Below are 22,550 nucleotides of genomic sequence, written 5' to 3' on the forward strand. Positions count from 1 at the left end.
GTTTCGGGATGGTGTTTCCACCTATGAACCGACCATGCTGCGCTGAAGTGGCTTTATACCATCAAGGACAACAACAAAACACTTTTTCAGTGGAGTTTAACTCTCCAAGATTTTGATTTTGAAATAAAACACATTTCAGGAGCTTCTAACAAAGTGGCTGATGCATTCTTCCCTGAAAGTTTCCCAGAATCAACTGGTTAAAATCAGGGAGTTTCGCAAGGGAGTTCTCCAGGGGAAGGAGGAGCAAATACAGCATCTGTGGGTTAAAAGACTGTCTGTAATGTGTGTGTTTGGGGGTTACTTGCTGTGCGCTGAGCTTGTGTTTGTCAGTCTGTTTCTTTGTTTTGGTTGTTTGAAGGACCGTGTGCTGTAGCTGGCAGTTGAAGGCTGAGCTACAAAGGAAGGTTTGAAAGCTAGAAGCCTCTGGTAATTGGCTGAGCCTTAACCAGTGGGCGGGGCATTCACTCAGGCCAGGGCTTTATAAAGCCGCACACAAGCGACAAGAGAGCTTTGCGAACAGGGGCTGCTAACAGGGAGTTTCACAAGGGAGTTTGGAAGGGGAGTAGGAAGGGAGCGGGGGTCCCTTGTCAGTCCTATCCATTACCCGTTAGTCCCTTGAAAACCTATAAACCAAACTACATCCAAAACCTCTCTCTTTAAAGCAGAGCAGAGCGGACAGGGAGCTGTAGACAAGGGAGTTTGAGAGGGAGTTTGACAGAGGGAGGCTTACAATGGTTAGGAAGACCTGCAACACCTGTGGCAGCACTGCTTCTGTCTGTTCCACCTGCGCCTGTAGCCAGACAGAGCACCAGAGCATGGATGCTTCTACCCAGATTCTGGTGTGGTTTTGCAAAGACTGTAACTTGCAATTTCCACTTACTGTTCCAGGCTGGGGGGCATCCAAATGAGAAAAGGTGCCTACTGGTGGAAATCTCTCCACGCAGCAAGTGGAAGTACAGGGAGGAGGTGGCTAGGTGAGGACCTCGTATCCAACAATGGAATTCCTGGACGTTAATAACTGAGGGGCAGAGCCTGTCTCAGTTCTACAGAACTGCTGACAACAACCACTCGGTGGATGGAGGAGAGGCTCAGGTGGACCTGGCAGCTTGGGTTACTTCTGGCAGCTGGAAAAGCCACCCTGCTGGCGAACCCTCCGCTTGTGGTAATAAGGTAAGCCGTTATGCTCTGTCTTGATACAGGAGAGAAAGAGATCACCACTCAGTAAACGGAACAGCCTCGTACCCCTAAGGCTGGAGGCTTGCTGCCACCGAAACGAAATAGGCAAATGTAGGGTAGTGTGGTCGGAGACTCTCTGAAGGGGAGACGGAGTGCCCATCGTGTCGCCCTGACATTTCAGTCCGGGGAGTATGCTGGCGCTGCCAGGGGCTGTATCTTCCGAAATGTTAACAAGATGGCATTGTCGACGGATAATATCGCAGCCTCTGACTACTACCCCAGGCAACTCATTCCATGTGGGTAGCAATGATACTGGCACAGGTGTGACGTGAGCAGAATAAAGAGTGACTACAGGGCTCTGGGTAGTACAGGGTGAAGGGAGTTTGAGATGGCGTGTACACACTCCTTCGATTCTTTGCCTGCGTCCCACACAGAGGTAGGTGCCCGGGCAGTGAGACAGATGGCATGCATAAAGAGGTGGAATGCCTGGGTAGTGCAGAAGAATGAAGGGAAGGTTACCGCAGATGTGCTGATGGCCCAATGAAAAATAGACTTCAGGAAGCCTACCCTATGCATCCAAAGCACTGATCCCCCGTCAGGAATACTATGTACAACAGCCAGATTCTCGAGAGGGGGTAACGGTGACACCATAATTTGAGAGGCAGACTGCTAAGGAGATCCCGACGTATGTATTAAGACGCCTCACCGTCCTATTTCGAAGGCAGGGGAGAGGGGAGAGACCTCCTCTATTGTCCACACACACGAGCTAGCCTAACCTGAGTGAACAAGAAGGCCCTATTACATAAATTAAGGATATATCGAGGAGCAGAGGGAGACACATCGGGATCGACCAATAGCCCACAGTAAATATGGGCGCGAGACACTGGACGACCTCCTGCGGCACAAACGGCGAACACTCCGGAAGGAACCAGCAGGGCCGAAGTATAGGGTCTATAATCGGTCGAGAGGCAATAGGCATGAGAAAGGAGAAGGAGGAAAATGTAGAAGAGGTAGAATCTCCAGGAGGGCAGGTGTGTAGGAGAATGACAAACCTTTACCCAAGCTCTACTCTTAGATACCATAACTGTGTCATTCTCCTAGAAAGTAAGGCATGAGATATTATAGAGTCAGTGGTGCGTGAAATGCTAAGTCTAGGTGGAGGTGACGTCGTCATAAATAAATTAATACTAGATTCAAAGTGGAGCATCCACTTAACTTGAGATAATACCACCATGATCTGGAAATGTTGGGTCGCGATATGGTTTTTAAGTAGATGACTTAGTTGTGTCTATGTAAGGATAGTACAGGGGGAAGGGGAGGCGACAGCGTGGTTTATGCCTTATATATTTTAAAAATGTACTTCTTACCCTTTGGTGGACCAATGAGGTGGAGAGCTGCGACCATACAGAGGACGAGAGGTGGTTGAGAAGTCTCGGGCGGGTTAACAGATAAAGAGTGGGGGCAAAATATAACAAGGGTGATGTTGACCCCTAGGGCACCTGCAGGAGTACTCGAGACGCCCATTGCCGACCGGCGGTGGTCTCATAAACCGGCACGTTTGTGTCGCAAGGCACAGGGGGTCCTTTGCGAGCGCGTGCTTTGCTTTATAAGAGAGCGAGAGAGTCGAACATAATCACACTGAAGCCCCGCTAGCACAAGATATATGTCATAGATATCTAGTGATAATTAATCTGTATGGAGCTAGCAGAGATCCACCCATATAACAAGGCCTCCCTGGAATTCTCTGGTGGCCCCTGTTCTTTGGTAACTATCTTCTATGCGCGGGGCCTCTAGAAACCTATCCCTACTGCGGCATGCAGACATTTTTATTTATCAATCACATGGTGAAAAAAGCTCATTCTCAGCTGTAGTGTTGAAATAGAGCATCGTTGTCTATAATGAGCTTTTTCATCACACTAAAATAAGACTGTGGTATTTGCTTGAAGTGCTGGGGAACCTCATACAGGAATAGGTGCATGTCCTCCCAATCATCCACGAGAGAGCAGACTGGGTAATAAACGTACACTGGTCAGGCTTCTGACGCAAGGCAGGAACAGCTCTGGGTGATAAGGAATGGGAGCTCTGGGAGGAATGTGCGCAGGATCATCATATATATTAGGTTGGGTAAGGAAGATTCATACGTAGTGCGGCGGTTTGCACGAGAAGCAATATAGAGACATCAAGCGTAGGGTGCTGTTCGGGCGCTTTGACCACTAAGGATGCTAGTACATGCTGTATAGTACAGTACCTGACAGAGGTTTTGTGGCTTAGCACAACATCGGCGGGGGAGAAGAGAGGAGCCCGGAAGCTGGTTTGACAGAGGCTCAGCAGTCTCACAAGTTCAGGTTTTCGCCCCGGGAAGCCGCATCACCGGAGCGAATGTGAACCACGAAAGCAAGGGACACAAGAAAAAGAGTACGTTAATATGGAGGCCCCAATTGCTTGACACCGGGAAGAAGGTAGGAAAGAGGGAGTACATGGCAGCATAGAGACCGATGAGGTCAGACGAGAGCACGTTGGTAATCTTCGGGCGCTATCCAGAGAGCCAGAAAGACCAGGAACATAGGTTCCATCGGCAATACCCTATGATCAGAAGGCGAGGCAAAAAACCCTGGGAAAGAACTAGGATGCAAAGTGCCCTTTATTCAAATCCTGAAGGGGACACGATCTATCTATGAACAGTGGTCAACCTCCAAAAAGCAAAGCTATTTCCGTGGGTCAGAGTAGCGCAAAGAATAGAAAATGTGGCCAAAAACCACCTTGGTTCCACGGGCTTAACCACAAGAATCTTTGCCATGTACCTACCAAAAATAAAAGGAAAGTCATATAAAAAGGAAGAACTAGGTCAGATACAAAAGATGAATATAGGGCAAATAATAAGGAATGCATGAGCCAAGATTAGAAAGGCCCAAAGGCCACAAAAAGAGTTTAAAGTAGAGCTAGTGGGAAAATAAAAGGGAAACAAGAAGACTTTATCTACCAGATGACATAGAAGCAAGAGGAGAGACAAAAGGACAAAATGCGCGCCCAGCAACAGACTCTCAGTGAGGAGGAGAAAAGTAACAGGAAACTTGGAAATGTCCCCGCCTGACTGGCAACGACGATATAAAAATGACTAGCTCTTGCTGGGGGTCATTGGTGTATCAACCTGAAGGGCGCATCAAGCTCCGAGTCTGGAAAGGCATATGTCTGGAACATATTATCGAGAGATTGAGCGGGTTCTAAAAGAGCTGACCAGGGGGTATGACTTTTAGTTAAAGATTTAGTGTTATTTAAATAAAGGAGACCATGTCATAAAATCAACTTGATAAGATATCGTCTTAGATGCCTCAAGTCCCAGGGCTGATGAGAATGCATCCTAGAATACTCAAGTATAGAAGCTGAGCTTCTAGCATATCTTTGGATATCATGGAGACGGAGAGATTCCAGAAGACTGGAAAAGGGCAAATAAGTGCCCATCTATAAAAAGGAAATAAAAACAACCGGAAACTACAGACCAGTTAGTTAACTTCTGTGCCAGGGAAGATAATGAGCAAGTAATTAAGGAAATCATCTGCAAACACTTGAAGGTGGTAAGGTGATAAAGCCAGCATGGATTTATAAGAACAAATCATTCAGACCATCTGATAGCTTTCTTTGATAGGATAACGAGTCTTGTGGATAAGGGAAGAACCGGTGGAGTTGTATACCTAGACTTTAGTAGCATTTGATACGGTCTCACATGATATCCTTATTGATAAAACAGGCAAATAACAATTAGATGGGCTACTAATAAGGTGGGTGGCATAACTGGCTGATAATCGACTCAGAGAGTAGTTATTATGGCTCCCAAATCCTGCTGGTAACAGGTAAACCAATGGAGTTCTGCAGGGTGTGTTTTCGGACGGCAATACTTCATCAACGACTTAGATGTGGCATAGAAAGTACGGCTTATTAAGTTGCGGCGATAACAAACTGGGAGGGAATTGCAACTGCTTTGGAGCACAGGGTCAAAATTCAAATATCTGGAAAATTGGAAAATGACTGAGATAAACCCGATGAGGTTCAATAAAGACAAATGCAATAGTGCTTCCACTTAGGAAGGAATATTCAGTTTCACACATACAGAATGGGAAGAGACTGTCTAGAAGGAGTATGGGCAGAAAGATCAGGGGTCATAAGTGGACCAGAAGCTAAATATGAGTCAACAGTGTGATACTGTTGCAAAAAAAGCAAGACGTGAATTCTGGGCTGCATTAACAGTGTGTTGTAAACAAGACAAGAGAAGTCATTCTTCCGCTCTACTCTGCGCTGGTTAGGCCTCAAACCTGAGTATTGTGTCCAGTTCTGGGCACCGCATTTCAGAAAGGATGTGGAAAAGGAGAGGGTCCAGAGAAGAGCAACAAGAATGATTAAAGGTTTCGAACAGACCGGACGAAGGAAGGCTGAAAGAATTGGGTTTCCTTAGTTCGGAAAGGGAAGACTGGGAGGGGACATGATATCAGTTTTCAAGGTATCTAAAAGGTGTCATCAGGAGGAGCGAGAAAACTTGTTCACTCCTTAGCCTCTAATGATAGAACAAGAAGCAATGGGCTTAAACTGCAGCAAGGAGATTTAGGTTGGGCATTAGAAAAATTCCTAACTGTCAGGGTGTTGGACACTGAGAATAGAATTGCCTAGGGATAGGTTTGTGGGATTGGTTCTCTGAAGATATTTAAGAGTAGGTTAGATAAATGTCTATCAGGGATAGTCTAGACAGTATTTGATCCTGCCATGAGGGCAGGGGACTGGATTCAATGACCTCTCGAGGTCCCTTCCAGTCCTAGAGTCTATAAATCTATGAATCCTTGAAATGTGGAAAATATTGTTAGTTTTTATATAATCAATAGTATATCTAGAGGTGTATGTGTATTATCAATTCTGTTTTCTCCTAGAGCTCTAGGAATAAATCACAGACAATGTGGAGCAGGCTGTCCAGCACCGTCTGTGATTTGGGGATGTCAGGTTTCCTTCCCCACTCTGAACTCTAGGGTACAGGTGTTGGGACCCGCATGAAGCCTCCTAAGCTTATTTTTATCAGCTTAGGTTAAAATGTGGTACTCCTTTGCCACCACCAAGTGCTTTAACAAGAAACAGGGAAAGAACCACTTGGAGTTCCTCTTTCTCCCAAAATATCCCCCCAAGCCCTTACACCCCTTTTCCTGGGGAAGCTTGAGAATCCCCTCACCAATTAGTCCTAGTGAGCACAGATCCAAACCTTTGGATCTTAAAACAATGAAAAAATCAATCAGGTTTTTAAAAGAAGAATTTTATTAAAAGAAAAGGAAAAAATCATCTCTGTAAAATCATGATGGAAAATAACTTGACAGGGTACTCAGATTCAAATTGTCCAAAGTAAGCCCCTCTAGCTTTAGGTTCAAGTTACAGCAAAGAGAGGTAAACCCTCTAGCAAACGGAACATTTACAAGTTGAGAAAACAAAGATAAAAGAGGTTTATCCCTGTTTTTTTGTAACTTGAAGTTTTACCTTGAGGGGAATCCTCTGTATTTTAAATCTTATTACCCTGTAAAGTTACCTTCCATCCTGATTTTACAGAGGTGCTTCTTTTACTTTTTTCTTTATAATAAAGTTTTGTTTTTAAGAATCTGATTACCCAAGGGTCTGCTCTATGCTCACCTTGGTTACTCTCAAGCCTCCCCAGGAAAGGGGTGATGGGACATGGGGGGATATTTTGGGGAAACAGGAACTCCAAGTGGTCCTTTTCCTGAATCTTTGTCTAACTCACTTGGTGGTGGCAGCATATCGTCCAAGGGCAAGGAAGAATTTTTGCCTTAGGGAAGTTTTTAACTTAAGCTAGTAAAAATAAGCTTTGGGGGTCTTTCATGCGGGTCCCCACATCTATACCCTAGTGTTTAGAGTGGAGAGGGAATGTGAATTTTCTAACTGTGAAACCACTTAGTCAGACAAGATGGGCGAGTCTCACTGATGCTTTGAAGCCTCTTCACTATGAACTTAGAAAACATCTATGATACCCTAATTGAAATTTCCGATGATACTACCTTTACTGGATCATCTGGAAATACTGCATGTTCAGATGCAGAAGCTCTTGCAAATGGCCTTTCCAAGTTCAAATTTGTGACTTCACTCAGTTTGTGGTATAATATCCTTTTTGAGATTAACCTCACTAATAAGCAGTTTCATGAAAATAATTTGAACATACATTCTGCTATTCAAAAACTGCAGCAAACTAAAAATATTTTGAAGGAATTCAGAAGTGATGAAGAGTTTGAAAGAATGCTGGTAGATTCTCTCGAGCTTGCTGAAGAAATAAACTTTTTGTCAGAATTTGAACCAGAGTCAGTTCGCATTTGGCAAAAGAAACTGAAGTTTTTATATGAAGGACAAGACACACCCATTCAGAACTCAAAACAAAGGTTCAAAATGAATTTCTACTTCGCAGTCCTTGATACTGCTATTCACTCAGTTGATGAAAGATTTCAACAGAGCAGCAGCTAGAGTCAGTATTTGGCTTTCTATATGCTATCCACAGCTTGCAAAAGAAAACAGCAAAACAGATAAGAGAATTTTGTATAAAACTGGAGTCGCCATTGACTCATTAAAATTCAAAAGACATTTGATGCTACAGATTTGTGTAGTGAGCTTCAGGCTTTTTCAAGATGACTTGAGAAATATTCCATTACTGAAGAAGTAATGAAGTTTGTTTGTGAAAATAAACTCACAGTTTCCCAAACATTTTTATAGCTCCACACATTTTTTTAAGTTTGACAGTTTCTGAAGCTAATGCAGAACGTAGCTTCTCAAAGTTAAAGTTGATAAAAACATATCTGCGTTCAACAATGGTGAAAGAGAGACTTGTTGGACTTGCTACAGTGTCAATAGAGCATGAATTAGCTGGAAAACTAGATCTAAAAGAACTAGTGACTAAATTTTCAAAGCTTAAATCAAGTAAAGTCATATTTTAAGAGCACACAGTGTGTTTTATTCGGAGTGTTTTGTAAATACAGGTTAAAGTTCATTGAAGAGTTTTCTTATTTCTTTCTATATTGAATATGGCGGTAATGGCAGTTAAAGCAGGATAACGTTGTGGAAGAGGGGAAAGAATTGACAAGGATTTGTAGGGGATCTTAATGCATGTTAGGTTGTTAGCAAGAGTTAGGCCAGCTGTAACCCTAACGACGTGAGACATGTAAAAGCGAGGATAGTGTGAGGCAAGTAAAAAAGAACTGTGTGAGAAGTTATCACTAATAATCAAATGCGTAGACTGGTGCCCAGAAGCTGAGAAAAATAAGATAGCAGGATGGCCTATGCATAAACAAAATGCATCTGCTGCTCATCATTGTCTGTAATATTGCTTGCTATTGTCTGTAACAAAGGTATAAATGCTTTCTGTAATTGTTTACCTGTGGAGAGACCTGTCCGGGACTGGGGCAACCCTGCGTCCTAGGGCACTCCCTCCCTCAATTACAATTGCTTGAGAAAAAATAAAGTATTTGATTTTGCTGCACCCAAACAAAAAGCGAGAACTGAGTTTTTCTCCGACAACGTAAAGGATGATTTTGGATTTGTAATAATAAAAATTACAAATAACATTTTGAATGAATTTTATTTGACACCGGACTGAAATATCATCTGTCATACAAATCTACTCTGAAAATATTGTGTTTCTGTTTTATCTGATCTCAGAAACATTGGTTGGACAGATGGACGGACAGACAAACTGAATGATTTAGCCTCTGTTGTTTTTTTAAAAAAAACAAAACAAAACACTTAAAAATACATTACAAGGAAAAAAAGGAGCAAAATGTTTCCCAGTTTACCAAAAACCTCAAACTAGATCTTCGCTTTGGGCTTGAGGCGCTGATTGCATGGTTCGCATAGGGTGCCAGTTGCTGGCAGCTAGTCTAGGGCTGCCCCTGCCAAGCAACGCAGAGATGGCTCATCGCTGTATGAACTCCTCACTGCTCACTATGTCTGCTCAGGTAATCGAACACTTGTCCTGGGTCCTGGCAGATAACCTCTGGCTGCAATACACAGGTTAATGTGTAACAGGCGCCCTGGTGCTTTCACTTTCCAATCCCCTGGTCAGAGTTCACAAACAGTTCTGCGATCCATTTCCTTGTCTGCCCCAGAACATCCATTCATTCCTTGGTGCTCTCATGATCTGGGACCCCGGCTAACTGCATGGCATCTCCTGGAACATGCTGAATCCTTAAGGTAGGTCCCTCCCCATTATAGCCCGATCCTTCGCTCTCAGGGCTGCTCACACTCCTGCCCCTGGATCACATCCCCCCTGCCATGGCCTAGTTCCCACCTCCCATCAGTGCTGAGAAAACCCTGATGGTCGTGTGGGTGATTCACTGCTCAGCCTTTATCCCCTCACGAAGTGTGACCATTTGAGGTTCCCTGTGCCTTTCCCGGAGGTGTGATGAGGCGCATGGTGATTTGGTGCCTTTTCAAAAGGGCAGCATAGCCCTACCCTGCCAATGCTCCTGGTGGAAGGGGCGCCAGGCCAGAATTATGTGTGGGAACGGCGAGAGAAGGAGGGGCGTTATTTGGCTCAGATGCTAAATGGATGCATTACAGTAGCCCTAGAGGCCCCAGCTGAGAATCGGCTCCATTGTGCCAGATGCTGCACAGACCCAGCCAATGTTTGCCCCATTATGCCCAGGTGATACAACAGACCCTGAATGAGATCAGGGCCCATGTGCTGGCTGCTGCACATTACAGACCACGAGAACCATCACGCCCCCAAAAAAGCGTCAGTCTGGCAAGCAGATGTAGCTGAGCCTAGCTGGGCTCAGACCATTTCAAGCCTGTCTCCATGGGACATTCGTGTGTTAGAACTGTGTTAAACCCAGTGCAGGATGTTGAATGCAGGGCCCTGGTCTGTGCTGGAGGATGGAGGTGTTAGATAACATGTTAACTGTCAGACCTAGTAGTGCATCAAGCCATCAGCTCATGCTCTCCAACATTGCAGCCTTGAATGCCTTGAATGTCCTCTTGAGGCACCTCTGTGCTTCTCCACGCTGCCAACACACACAGGAAATGCTCGCAGCCAATATTCACAGAGCCACCACCTTCCCCTTCTCGAAATCCTCTTGAGCCTACTTCTGCCACGGGGCCTATTGAACACTGTTACAGAGAGCTCACCTGGATTGGGAAGACCTGGGTCAAATCCCTCGCCCCAAATCAGAAATGGGTAATGAATCTAAGTTCTTCCAAATCCCAGTGAGGGTTCAGCCTCACACTCAGGATACTCTGGCCACATGCCCATAGTCCTCGTCTCTCTCACTCATGCCCAGCTGTTCTGAGAGCAGGATCTGAACTGGTAGGTGCTCTCTGAGCAGTTGCCTTAATCTGTCTATGTCCCTTTGTGGATCTGGCCTTAACTCCTATTGAAAGCCAATGGGATTTAGGTGCTTTTTCAACATTTTACCGCTCTATTATTAGGCTGAACAAGAGCCTGTAAAGAAGCTGATGATTAGAGTTAGAGAAGATTTTCATCAATAACATTTTAATGAAAAGTGGCTTTCAAAAATAATAATAATTTCACCAAAAACTTCATTTCATTCAAAAATGTTCAATAATGATCACAGCAAAAGTTCATTTTGATTCCCTTAGACTGGAATCAAATGCTTGGAATTTAATGGAGAAAAAGACTAAGAACTGAACTTAAAAAAATCATTACGATTGTGGCAAATTGCAGTACTGATCTGCTGGTCTCGCACTTTCTCTCTCTGGGGTAGTGTCAGGGCGCTATTACTTGCCTCTGAACTGGTTCTTAATACCCCACAAGTGTCTCTTGAGAGGGGAGTGAGAGGGAGAGACTTGGGCCCGCCCCTACTTCCAGGTCCCGACCCAGGCCTGAGGGTTGTGGTGAACCACTTGAACTAGCGGCTCCTTCCCCTGGTTACTTCCCTCTCCTACCCTTCAGCTTGTGAAGGGCCTCTTGCTCCCTTCTACACACAGCTTGGTGCCTCTTACCTAGGGTTTCTTCCTGGATTCCAATCCACACGCAGCACTCCTCCAAACTTTCTATTTCTCTCTTATCAAACTCTTCTCTTCTCCAACTTCACACCTGCACTCTGCTCCAAACAAACCTTTCTCCTTCAACCCCACACGGTCTGACTGAAGCCAGGGTTTTATCAAATGACGAAATCAGGGCCTAATTGGAGTCAGGTGTTCTAGTTAATCTAAAGCAAACCTTCCTTCCTTGGCAGGGAATAAGGCCCCCTGCTAACACTCTCATGCTGCCCTCTGGCCATGCTGTATCACAGATTGCACTTCATTTTAATTGAATTTCCATTCTTTTTTAAACCATTTTTTAATCATTGTATCAGAATATTGATTTCAGGAAAACTTTTGAATGAAAACAAAATTTTTGTCAGAAAAAAAATCCCCAGTGTCGCCAGCCTCCCAGACTCCCCAGTGCCAAGTGTTCTTTGGCTGTTAGAGCCCCGCCTTGCACAAGGGCAAATAGGTAATAAAATGGCCCAGAAACCTATGCTCACCTTTGGCTCTGAGGCGGGGCTTTAGATGCAATGACAACAAAGAGCACTTGGATGGGCTCCAGACTCCAACCCCTCCTTCCTGGCCAACAGGGGCTGTGAGCTCTGCAGAGAGTGGGGCTGGATTCAGGCAATGCCAGGCCCTAGGCTCTCCCTGACATGGGGGCCCCATAGACCTGCCCCCTAGCCATTGGAGTGGCAGTTCGGGGTCCCCGCTTCCCATCCTAGAGAGACAGGTCAGCACATGGGCCCCCTCTGCCCCCAGAAAGCTTGGGGCATTAACAAGAATTTCTCCCCCCTTGCACACTACTTCCCTCAGCAGGTAGTGTTGGTTGCAGTGATATATTTTTGCAAGAGTATAATTTCGAGAGGCTCCCTCATAAGGGGTGGCAATATGAATATAGGAATCTTGAGCCAGCCCCTGGAAGCAGGAGTTCAGAACACAGCATAGCTGTGCACAGCAGTTCACCACAAATGCTCTCTAGTTTGTTTTTAATAAAAGATTTATTCATTTCTCATTCACTGGGGTGTTATTTAATGAACCCCAAGATCACTCCATGGTGTCAGAAGTGCTGAGTGACAAAGACACTGCAGCAGTCATTTTGAGGTTAACTCCTGTGTTTGAAACTGAAAGCAGAGGCAAGGGGAGCAGGTGGAACAGCAAACAAAGAAGAAACAAAAGCTTTTATATATTTTATGAGTACAAATAGTAGCTTGACTAGCTTAAGAGAGGAAGAAAGCCAAAAATGCATGTGTTGCAACCTGTGTCTAGTTTGCAATTGTCAGACAATGTTGCAGAGAACTGGTAGAAATTCCAGCAGAGATTTGAATTGTATTTAGCAGTCACGGAGGAAGAGGAGAAAAATGACAACGTGAAATCATCAGTGTTTTTGCATGTTTTGGGGGAGGGAGCATTGGATATTCATAACACCTTTAAATGTGAATAAGGTAAAAGCATGAAATTAAGTCAAAGACTAACTTAATTTGAGGAACATTGCATACCAAAAGGAAAATGAGACCTTTTAGAGTCACCAATTGTTTACATGCATGTAAAACACTGATAACACAATAGAAAAATATGTCACAAGATTAAAGAGTTTCAGTAAAACCTGTGACTCTGGTGAGTTGACAGTCTCTGGTCAGAGACAGACTCATTTGTGGCATGAAAGTCAATGTATTAAGAGAGAAAGACTGCTCTGTGAAGGAGTTTTAACTTTATGTAAGCGGGGAATGGTCCCGCTATTGTGGGGAACTTTCCTGGCTTCTGCACGACCCCTGTGAAATGAGCTAGTGAAATGATCTGAGTCCTCACTCCTACTTCCTTTACCCAGTGCCCCCCTGCTCGAGGCGTCTCTTTCCACTCTTCTGTCTGGCAGAGTCCTCATAACCCCAACAAGGCTGGGAAAGGTTAAAGGTTATAGGGATAACAGAAACATGGTGGAATAGTAGTCATGACTGGAGTACAGGTATTGAAGGCTATGTGCTGTTTAGGAAAGACAAAAATAAAGGCAAAGGTGGTGGAGTAGCATTGTATATCAATGATGAGGTTAACTGTAAAGAAATAAGAAGTGATGGAATGGATAGAGACAAGCTATCTGGGCAACAATCACACTGGGAAAGAAAGCTACGTATCTAAAGCCTCCGCCTGAGATAGTGTCTTGGGGTAGTGCTACAGGACTGCACAGGATTGCTGATTGGATATGATAGACCTCTTTAATGTTTTTAATGAAAGTAAACACTAATGGACATGTGTGTTGTTTTGGGGAAAAATTTCTTTCAGTAAGTTTATATATAACTTTGAGGACAAGTGCTATAATTGTAGGGCTCAGATTTTTCGGAGTCATAGCTGATGATTTTCTTCACGAAGATGAAGATAACAACAGAGGGCGATTGCCATTTTAAGTATATGGTTTTGGTGGATACGTGAGGACCTCGTAGAAGAAATGACTTTGTTAGGCGACAACCTTTGGTTCAAGTGATTATAAGCTATTCAGTTCAAACTAGATGAAGGAGAAACAAAAATAAATCTGGACAGGCTCTTTTGACTTCAAAAAAGGGCTAACTTTCATGAATGATAAGGACATTAGTTTAGGGAAGTGATTGGACTGAAGAAACTTGTGTCGATCTAAATGTGAGGAAGGCCTGGAATTACTTTAAGTCGAGGCAAAAGAGCCTATCAAAAGGTGGAAAAACAGTAGAGATTGTAACAATGCTGGATGAGCAAGATCTCATAGAGGTGATTAGAAGAAGCAGAAAGCCTGCAAGGAGTGGAAAATGAGGTGGATTAAACAGGAAAGCTACCTTATCGAAGTCAGAATGTAGGGATAAGTGAGATAGGCTAAAGCCTGTGAGGTTGGACCTTGCCCAAAGGGAATAAACCAATAGTAAAAGTCTATAGCCATAATAAATAAGAAGAAACACAAAGAAGAAGTGGGACCGCTAAAACAGTGACGAGATGGAATGAGTTAAGGATACTAGGCAGGGTCATATACTAATATAAATACTTGCCGTCATCTGTTGAATAAGGCAATGTAGCGCTTAGGGAGATGGAAAGCGATGACAACGGGCAATGAGGATCTATGGTACAGTTTGGTTCATTTAAGATTTTTACTTCATTTGACTCTACGCTTTCTTTCACATATAGTGCCACTCTCCCACCAGCACGACCTGTTCTGTCCTTTTGATATATTTTGTACCCTGGTATTACTGTGTCCCATTGAATATCCTCATTCCAAGTTTCTGTGATGCCTATTATAGCAATATCCTCATTTAATACGAGGCACTTCAGTTCACCCACGTTATTATTTAGACTTCTAGCATTTGTATACAAGCACTTTAAATACCTGTTACTTTTTAGCTGTCTGCCATTACATGATATAATTGAATGGGACTCTTTTTCATTTAACTGTTTCTCCTCAGATCTTACGCATATGTAAGCAGAGAAATGGTTCTGTTGTTCTGGGGAACTTTCCTGGCTTCTGCACTACCCCGGTGAAGTGGGCTAGTGAAAGGATCTGAGTCGTCACTTCCACTTCCTTTACCCAGAGGCCTCCCTGCCCTTGAGGACTCCCCTTCCACTCTCCTGTCTGGCAGAGTCCTCATAACCCCAACAAGGCTGGGCCCAGGATTCCTGGGGGGACTCGACCCCCAACCCTGCTGTGGTCACCTAGGTCAGGGGCTAGGGTGTCCCCACTCCAGGATACTCTCTGCACTGGGCACCTCCCTGACCCACCGATCACATCATACAATTTAAAGCAAATACAAGTTGTTTAATTAACAATTAATTAAAAAAAATAAGGAAAAATGGGAATGGTTAAAGGAAAATATATCACCCTGCTCTGTGGCAGGGAACATTACAAACAGTGTCTCTGGAATATCAGGGCAGTTCACTTTGTTCCTTGTAGGTCCCAGGCCTCCTTCTCAGGCCCTGGCAGTGCTGCAGGGATGCTGCAGGTTGGACACTTGCAATGGTGGTGGCCACAAACCTCTGGGCTTTGGGTGGTGGGACCCTTCTTCCCAGAGTCGGTCCCCCATCGGGTTAGGATCCCCCTCCCAGTCTGGCCTGCAAGGACACCTGGATGGGGGTGTCTTTCTGCGCTGGGCCTTTTGCCCAAGGTCCCCCGTTGGCTGGCCCCAGTTGCTCACCACACCTGGTTCCAGACTGTTTCAGCTCCACTCTAACTCAGCATTGATGCTGCTGCTCTGCTTCCAGCTCCCTGGGCTGCTTTTCTGGCCCCTCTGGCTCTGTAGCTGCAGCTCTGCTCTCAGCACAGGATCTGCTCTCCCTGAGCTGTGTCTGTGGCTCTGTGGCTGCAGCCCTGCTCCTGGCACAGGATCTGCTCTCCCTGGGCTGCTTTTCTGGCCCCTCTGGCTGGAACTGCTCTGTTCCCTCTGAGTTTGAGCCCCTGCTCTCTCCTTAGCTCAACCTCACTCTGTCTGACCCAGGCAACTCCAGCTCACACAGAGGACGGGACCCCCCTGGCCTTTTGACTCCCTGATTAGCCTGCCTGCCCTGTCAATCAGGCTGACCTGGAGCATTGGCCTTTGCCCATTGTTCTTGGGGACTGTCAGTCTTGGGGGTCCTGATTTCCCATCGATCCTTCTCCTTTCTTTTGGTACTGGGAGCTAGCACACCCCCCCCGCCCCGAGTTTTGGTAAGGGGACAACAGTCCCCTTACATTTAGAAAAAGCTCCACAGAGCTCCAGGGCAGCAGAAATTATGAAAGCACAAGCCACAGAGCTGAATTCACCAGATGGGATTATCCACGTACTAAGTACAAAAGAATGTTGCAAAATGCCGCAGATCCAAAATACAGAAAAATCAAGTGTGTTCAGTTGAAGACAAGCTGGTTGAGGACATGTGCTGGGATCAAGCAAATTTGATGAGAAGGGCTGGATACTGCCTATGAAAGTGAATAAAACAGTTATTCCACTGAAACTGAACAGAGGAGCTCAGGTTAATATTCTGTCTGAACAAGATTATGAGACTGAAAATAAGACCAAAACTGGGACCAACAAGAATAAAAGTAACTAGTTATTCTGGAAAAAAATATACCAGTGAAAGGGAGGTGCATTGCTAGCATCAGCTATAAAAACACCACATACTGGCTCGCGTTCATTGTGCTGCCAAAGGAGGTGACACCAATTTTAGGCCTGGCCGCCTCTGAAAAACTCAATCTAGTAAAACGGGTGCTGTCACTACAAGATCATACTGAACCTGGCTATGAGGCAATTGTTTGGGAATATTGTGGTCTGTTCCAAGGGTTGGGTTGCTTGCAGGGCATACAATTCAGATAAACAAGCAGGTCCCTCCAGTTGTCCATCCATGTACAACGGTACTGTTTGCACTCTGTGACAAACCCAAGGCTGAACTCGCAAGGGTGGAAGTAATGCAAATAATGCAAAAATTGAGAAGCCAACAGAATGGGTGAGCTCCCTAGTCATTGTGGAGAAAAATAATGCCCAGCTATGCATATGCTTAGCTCAGAGACATCTAGTAAAGTTGTACAAAGAGAACATTTCAAACTGCCCACCAGAGAAGAACGTATGGCTCAATTTGGGAATGCACAATATTTCAGTAAATTGGATCCATCCTCAGGATTTTGGCAGCTAAAATTCACTGAAGAAAGCTCAACACTATCACAGTTAATACCCCATCTGGAAGACACAGATTCTTATGCTTACCCTTCAGCATTAGCACCAGAAGTTTACCATAAAGCCATAATATGATCTATGACCATAATAACAGTGTCAACAGCTCAATGGATGACATCATCATCTGGGGCCCAACCAGTGATGAGCTCCCAAAATTCTAATAACTGGTTCCCTACTGGGTCCTCGGTGGCACTTTGGTGATGGGGAAGGGGTGTGTGTTTTCACTCGCTCCGGGTTTTCAGCAGCACTTCAGCAGTGGGTCCTTCAGTGCTGCCAAAGACTCAGAGCAAGTGAAGGACCTGCCACCGAAAACCCGGTAGGGAACCGCGCAATGAGTACAAGCCCCACGTGCCTGCCCCCCCCGACCCCAATACACGTCCTGCCCCCAACTGCCCCTCTTAGAACCCACAACCCATCAACTTCACTGCTCCTTGTCCCATGACCACCCTCTCCTGAGACCCCCTACCTCTAACTGACCCCGTGGACCCCACCCCCTACCCAACTCGCCCCACTCCCTGTCCCTTGACTGCCCTGACCCCATCCACACCACCCCAACAGACCCCCGGAACTCCCACGCCTACCCAACCCCCCATTCCCTGTCCCCTGACCGCTCCCCCAGAACCTCCTCTCCCTCCAATCACTCCCTGCCTCATATCCAACCCCTTCTCCCAGCCCCGGCCCAGCCCCCTTACCAAGCTGCTCAGGGCAGTGTGTAAGGATGATGCGTGGCTTGCTAGAGCTTGCAGCCCCACCCCCTTACCATGCTGCTCAAAGTGGCAGGAAGAACGCCGAGGCTCTGCTAGAGAGGGAAGGGTGGGGGAGGGACCAGGGGAGCTTTCCGAGCTGGGAGCTCAGATGGGCTACACAGGACAGTCTCATGGGCCACATAGTTTGCCCACCCCCTTTAATAACTGGTTCTAAACTGGCTTCTACATTTAACAACTGGTTCAAGTGAACCAGTGCGAACCGTCTCCAGCTCACCACTGGGCTCAACTTTGGGAAGGCTTGGATGCCATTAGAGTTGCAAACTGGAAACTAAATAGGGATAAATATGTTTTAAGGGGTTACAAAACTGACTTTTGTTGAAGATACTCTTTCCAATGAAGGTGTAGAGGAATGTTTCAGCCATTGAAATAATGTGATGTCCACAATCAAAGAAAGATGTCCAGTGGCTCCTGGGAATGGTTAATTATCTTGTAAAATTCACACCTAATCTACCTACAAAAGCAGCAGCTTTGAGAAACTCCTAGAAAATAAAAAGAATTGTACTAGGGTGCAGAACAGGCAGAATCGAGGCAAAGTTTGAAACAACAACTCATACAAGAGCTAGTGTTGCAGTTCTATGCCCCAGGCAGACCTATTAAAACGTCAACAGATGCTCCACAGTTTGGGTTATGCGCAGTTAGTTTATAGTAGCATGTGGATTGTTGACAACCAGTGGCATACCTGTCCAAATCATTGACTGGGGCAGAAACTAGATTTGCATAGATTGCACAGGAGCTTTTAGGAATATTGTTTGCCTGTGAGAGATTCAATCAATATGTTTATGGACAGACAGCAGATGTGAAATGGACCACGAGCCCCTGATGGCATTATTTGGCAAACCATTAAATATCTGTATCTTAAGAGTTCAAAGAATGATGATAAATCTGTGAAAGTATGATTTGGTTATGATCTACATGCCCATTAAATATATGTTCCCTGAAGATGCACTTTCCAGAGCCCTGACTACCACTACAAAACCAGAGAAGACTTTAGAAATATAATTGCAAGCCTATGTATATCTGACTGTAAAGTCAATGCCAGTACTCTACAGGAAACTGCAACTACTAAGAGAGGACCTGGAGAGAGATGAATTACTGGTGATCCTTAAAGAAGTGATAATTAAAGGGTTTTCTGGAGAAATAAGCATTTGCTGTTCAAGTATGAGAGACTATTGGAACTGCAGGCATGAACTTAGTGTGATAGCTGGAGTGATATTCAAGGGCAAGGAGTCTGTAATGTCAACGAGCATCAAGAAAGAAATGCTACAGAAAATCCCTGAGGATCATTTAGGAATTGAGAAGTGCAAACAATGAGCACAAGAAGTGTGATATCGACCGTGGATCAATCAAAACATTAAAATGCTTGAAATAGAAGCCATGTCAAGAGGCAGAGCCGCTGAGACCTCACCCAGTTCCACAAAGGCCTTATGAGAAGGTCAGCACTGATTTATTTCCCTGGCAATTAAAGGATTATTAATAGTCACAGATTATTATTCTCTGTATCCAATAAATTTGCACGCTAAATCAGTGATAGCTGGCATGAAGGAGATCTTTTGCGGTCATGAAATTCCTGATGAAGTCTTTAGCTGATAATGGGCTGCAGTTTTTCAATGCACATTTTGAGCAATTTGCCATAGATTGGGATTTTCATCATAAAACATCAAATCCAAATTACCCCCAATTGAATGAACATGTGGAAAGGTCTATGCAGATGGCAAAGAACCTTATGAAAATGATTTTCAATGGTGAGGATGATTTTCATAAAGCTTTATTGATTTACTGAAGTACAGCTCTGGAGAATGGATCTTCTCCAGCTCAGCTGTTAATGGGAAGAAGGATCAGATCTAATTTACCAACCACTGATAACTTGCTAAAATCTCATAATGATTAAACCATACAGAAGATAACAGAAAATGAGAAGTAGAAGCAGAAATATTATTTTGAGAAAAGGGCCCATGATCTCCCATCTCTTAACCCAGGTGACAGAGTGTGCCTTAGGAATCACATCGCTAATGCATTGGTCCAAAGGATACCATTACAGAACAGCTGCATCCAAGGTTTAAGACCACAGAGACCAAGGGGACACATTTTGGCATAACAGAAGGGATCTAAGAGTAATCCCAGAAAGCTCCAAAATATTGACAGTGCATGTGGACTCTGGCATTTCCCAATTGACTGATCATTTATCTTCAATGGGCAAAGGAGAAACTGGCAAGCAAGAAGAGAACAACTCAGAGTGTAATGAAGGGCTGATTCTGAGAAGATCAGAGAGGGAGATTAAACATCCTGAAAGACTCAGAGACTTACTAACCTGCCTAGAGAAGAGGTATTTGAGGAAAGTCAGTGGTAAAGACGTGCTGGTAACCTCTCCTCTCTAGATGGTTAACATGTTGGGATTATGGAAATTTACTAGACTGGTGGAGAATTTAATGTCTGTGTTATTAGATAGTTGTTAGTTGTTTTCATATGGGTATGAAAAACTTAACTTTTTTTTTTAGGAGGAAAGATGTAGAGATATGTTTGTGCAAGACTAATTTAGAGACACTCTCTCATAAAAGTCCATATTATGAATACAGGAATTTTGAACCAAGCCTGGTAGCTGGGTGGAGAACAGTGTTGCTGTTCCCAGCAGTTCTCCACAAACACTGTCTAGTTTGTTTTTAATAAAACATTTTATTCCTTCCTCATTCACTGGTTTGTTATTTAATGAACCCCAAGATGATTACAGTGGTACTTGGCCGGCGACTAGGTTCCCAGGACTCTTCCGTGCTTTCACACACACAGTCCCTGCTGGGTGGGGTTAGCAAGGCCCACAGAGCAGTGGGGCTGGCAGTAAACCTCCGGCTGAGGTGCATGGGGCAGTTCCCCTCTCGGAGCTCTGGCCACCAACTTTCTGCAGACTCAGGTAGGTGTTGCTGGGACCATTAATCCCAGGGCATAGTTCTGAGCTTTTCTTCTCACACATGAAACCAGGAAACATGTGAGGGTTTTTTTAATGCAAGACAAGAGTTTTTTTTTAATGCAAGACAGTGTCTCAACCTTAATCCTACTCTCTAGCAATTCATGTCACTCCCAAGTGATCTTGGATGGGCTCAGAAAGGAGGTTTCTTTGGGGGGAAGCTGTCTGTTGTTATGCTTCTGGCACACACAGAGAGTGATATAAACATAAATTCTCTGGCTGGAAGGTTACCACGTAACATGGCTTGATTGCTTAGAATATAGAACAATAACATACAAGGACCCAAAACATAGAAAGAGAAAGCAGGCTGCTCCCTAAGGCAGATAGGGCTAGGTCACCCCATCTTGCTCTAGGCTGCTCTATGTACAACTGCCTGCTGCTGGACCCAGATCACACACTTCCCTATAAAGCCTGTTGTCTGCCAGCAGGACCAGGAAAACCCCCACAGCATTTAGAGTGACAGCTTACAATTCCAATTCAGTTTTCAAAGCACCAAGTGCATGATGGATGAGCTTGGAGGGAGCTGGAATTGAAACTGAAATAGATTCACCGATGTTAAGGCCACAAGAGCCCATTCTGTCCACAGTGTCCATTCTGACACTGTGTGCATAGGCCAAAGAACTGAAGGCAGGATGTCTGGGACTCTGAGCAGAGCTCAGATGGCCCCTTCTGTCTCCCCCATGTTTCTTGTTATAAAATCTACTGATGTGATGGTCTCCTGTAGATATCAGAGGTTGGGGAGCAGGCATTTGACAGCAACCCCTGGTGTCTGTGACAGCCACTGCGAACTCTGTCTATATTACTTGGCAGTGTCACTTGCAGAGGTGAGTGACTTCTGGCCAAGCTGACTCTGTAGAAAAATGCCCAGATGCAGCCACTGGCCAGGGTGTGAAATGGGTCCCTTCTGTCAGTCACTGCCCCAGCTGCAGAGCCTGACTCTTTAGCTCACACTGTACGGCCCAATGCAGTTAGCTGTGGAGAGCCCTGGGTCACTCATCTGCTGTGTTGTCCAATGTGGTGGCAGGCACAGAGCCAGACCCCCTCTGCAGGAGCGACAGCAATGTGGTGACCAGTGGGGTTACCTCGGAAATGGCCCTGCTCTGCTGCAGGCTTCACCTGAACTGGTACTGGGGGGCACCTGCTCCAATTGATGGTCAGAGACCCGACAAGGGGAGGAAATGGGGGTGGATACACAGCACTGCCTGGGGGTGGAAATTCCTAGTGCCAGGCCTGGGCAGGCGACAGAGCAGCCTGGGTGGGGTGAAATCCTCTCCTGTCCCTGGGGAGCTGCTCTGGCTGGGAGCAGAGTGGATCAGGTCAGACGATGGATGGGGCAGGTTCCCTGCACTGCCGGCCCCACACGCAGTCTGGGGAGCGTTAACCATCCCTGCTCTCTCCTTACAGGTCCCTGCCTGGGGTGTTCCCATGGCGACGCGGTGGTGGCAGCTCTGTGTGTGCAGCCTGGGAATCCTCCTCCTGGCGCCCTGTTCTCTCTCTGGTAAAAACATTTGAATTCCAGTTATTTCCCTCTCTCTCCTGCAAGTACACTGCCCCTTGCAGGGCTGGGGTAGAGGGATCTGAGGCCCAGTTACACCTCTGCCCCCTGGGACCTCCTCAGTTCTGCACAGTAAAAGGGGTCACAGTAAAAGGCTGTGGGGAGGGGATGACATTAGGATGACCAGAGTGTATCCTAGCTTTGGATAGCAGGATTGTTGGATCTTGCAGCAAGTCACCCAGCTCCTGCTGCCCCTGAGAGAGGCTCTCACAGCCCCCAACACTGATCCCTTCCTGTCCTGTCACGGGACCCAAAGGCACCATACTGACAGACCTGCCCCACTGGGGACCTGGATTCTCATGACCTGCAAGGCTGGGATCTTCCCAGATGCCTGAGGGATGGGGGTTACCAGTTCCCATTGAGATGAAGGGGAGCTGTAGTGTCACCAACCCCAAGCCTTCAAACACTATGAACCAGGCCTCAAAAACTAGGAG

General features: G+C 45.4%; 1 pseudogene; it reads left to right on the forward strand.

The window, feature by feature from the left end:
- Positions 1-9,343: 9,343 nt before the first annotated feature.
- The window catches only part of LOC116815608 (butyrophilin-like protein 9), a 59,678-nt pseudogene continuing 46,471 nt past the window's right edge, over positions 9,344-22,550 (forward strand).

Source organism: Chelonoidis abingdonii, chromosome 11 (assembly GCF_003597395.2).
Source record: "Chelonoidis abingdonii isolate Lonesome George chromosome 11, CheloAbing_2.0, whole genome shotgun sequence".
Lineage (NCBI taxonomy): Eukaryota > Metazoa > Chordata > Testudines > Testudinidae > Chelonoidis > Chelonoidis abingdonii.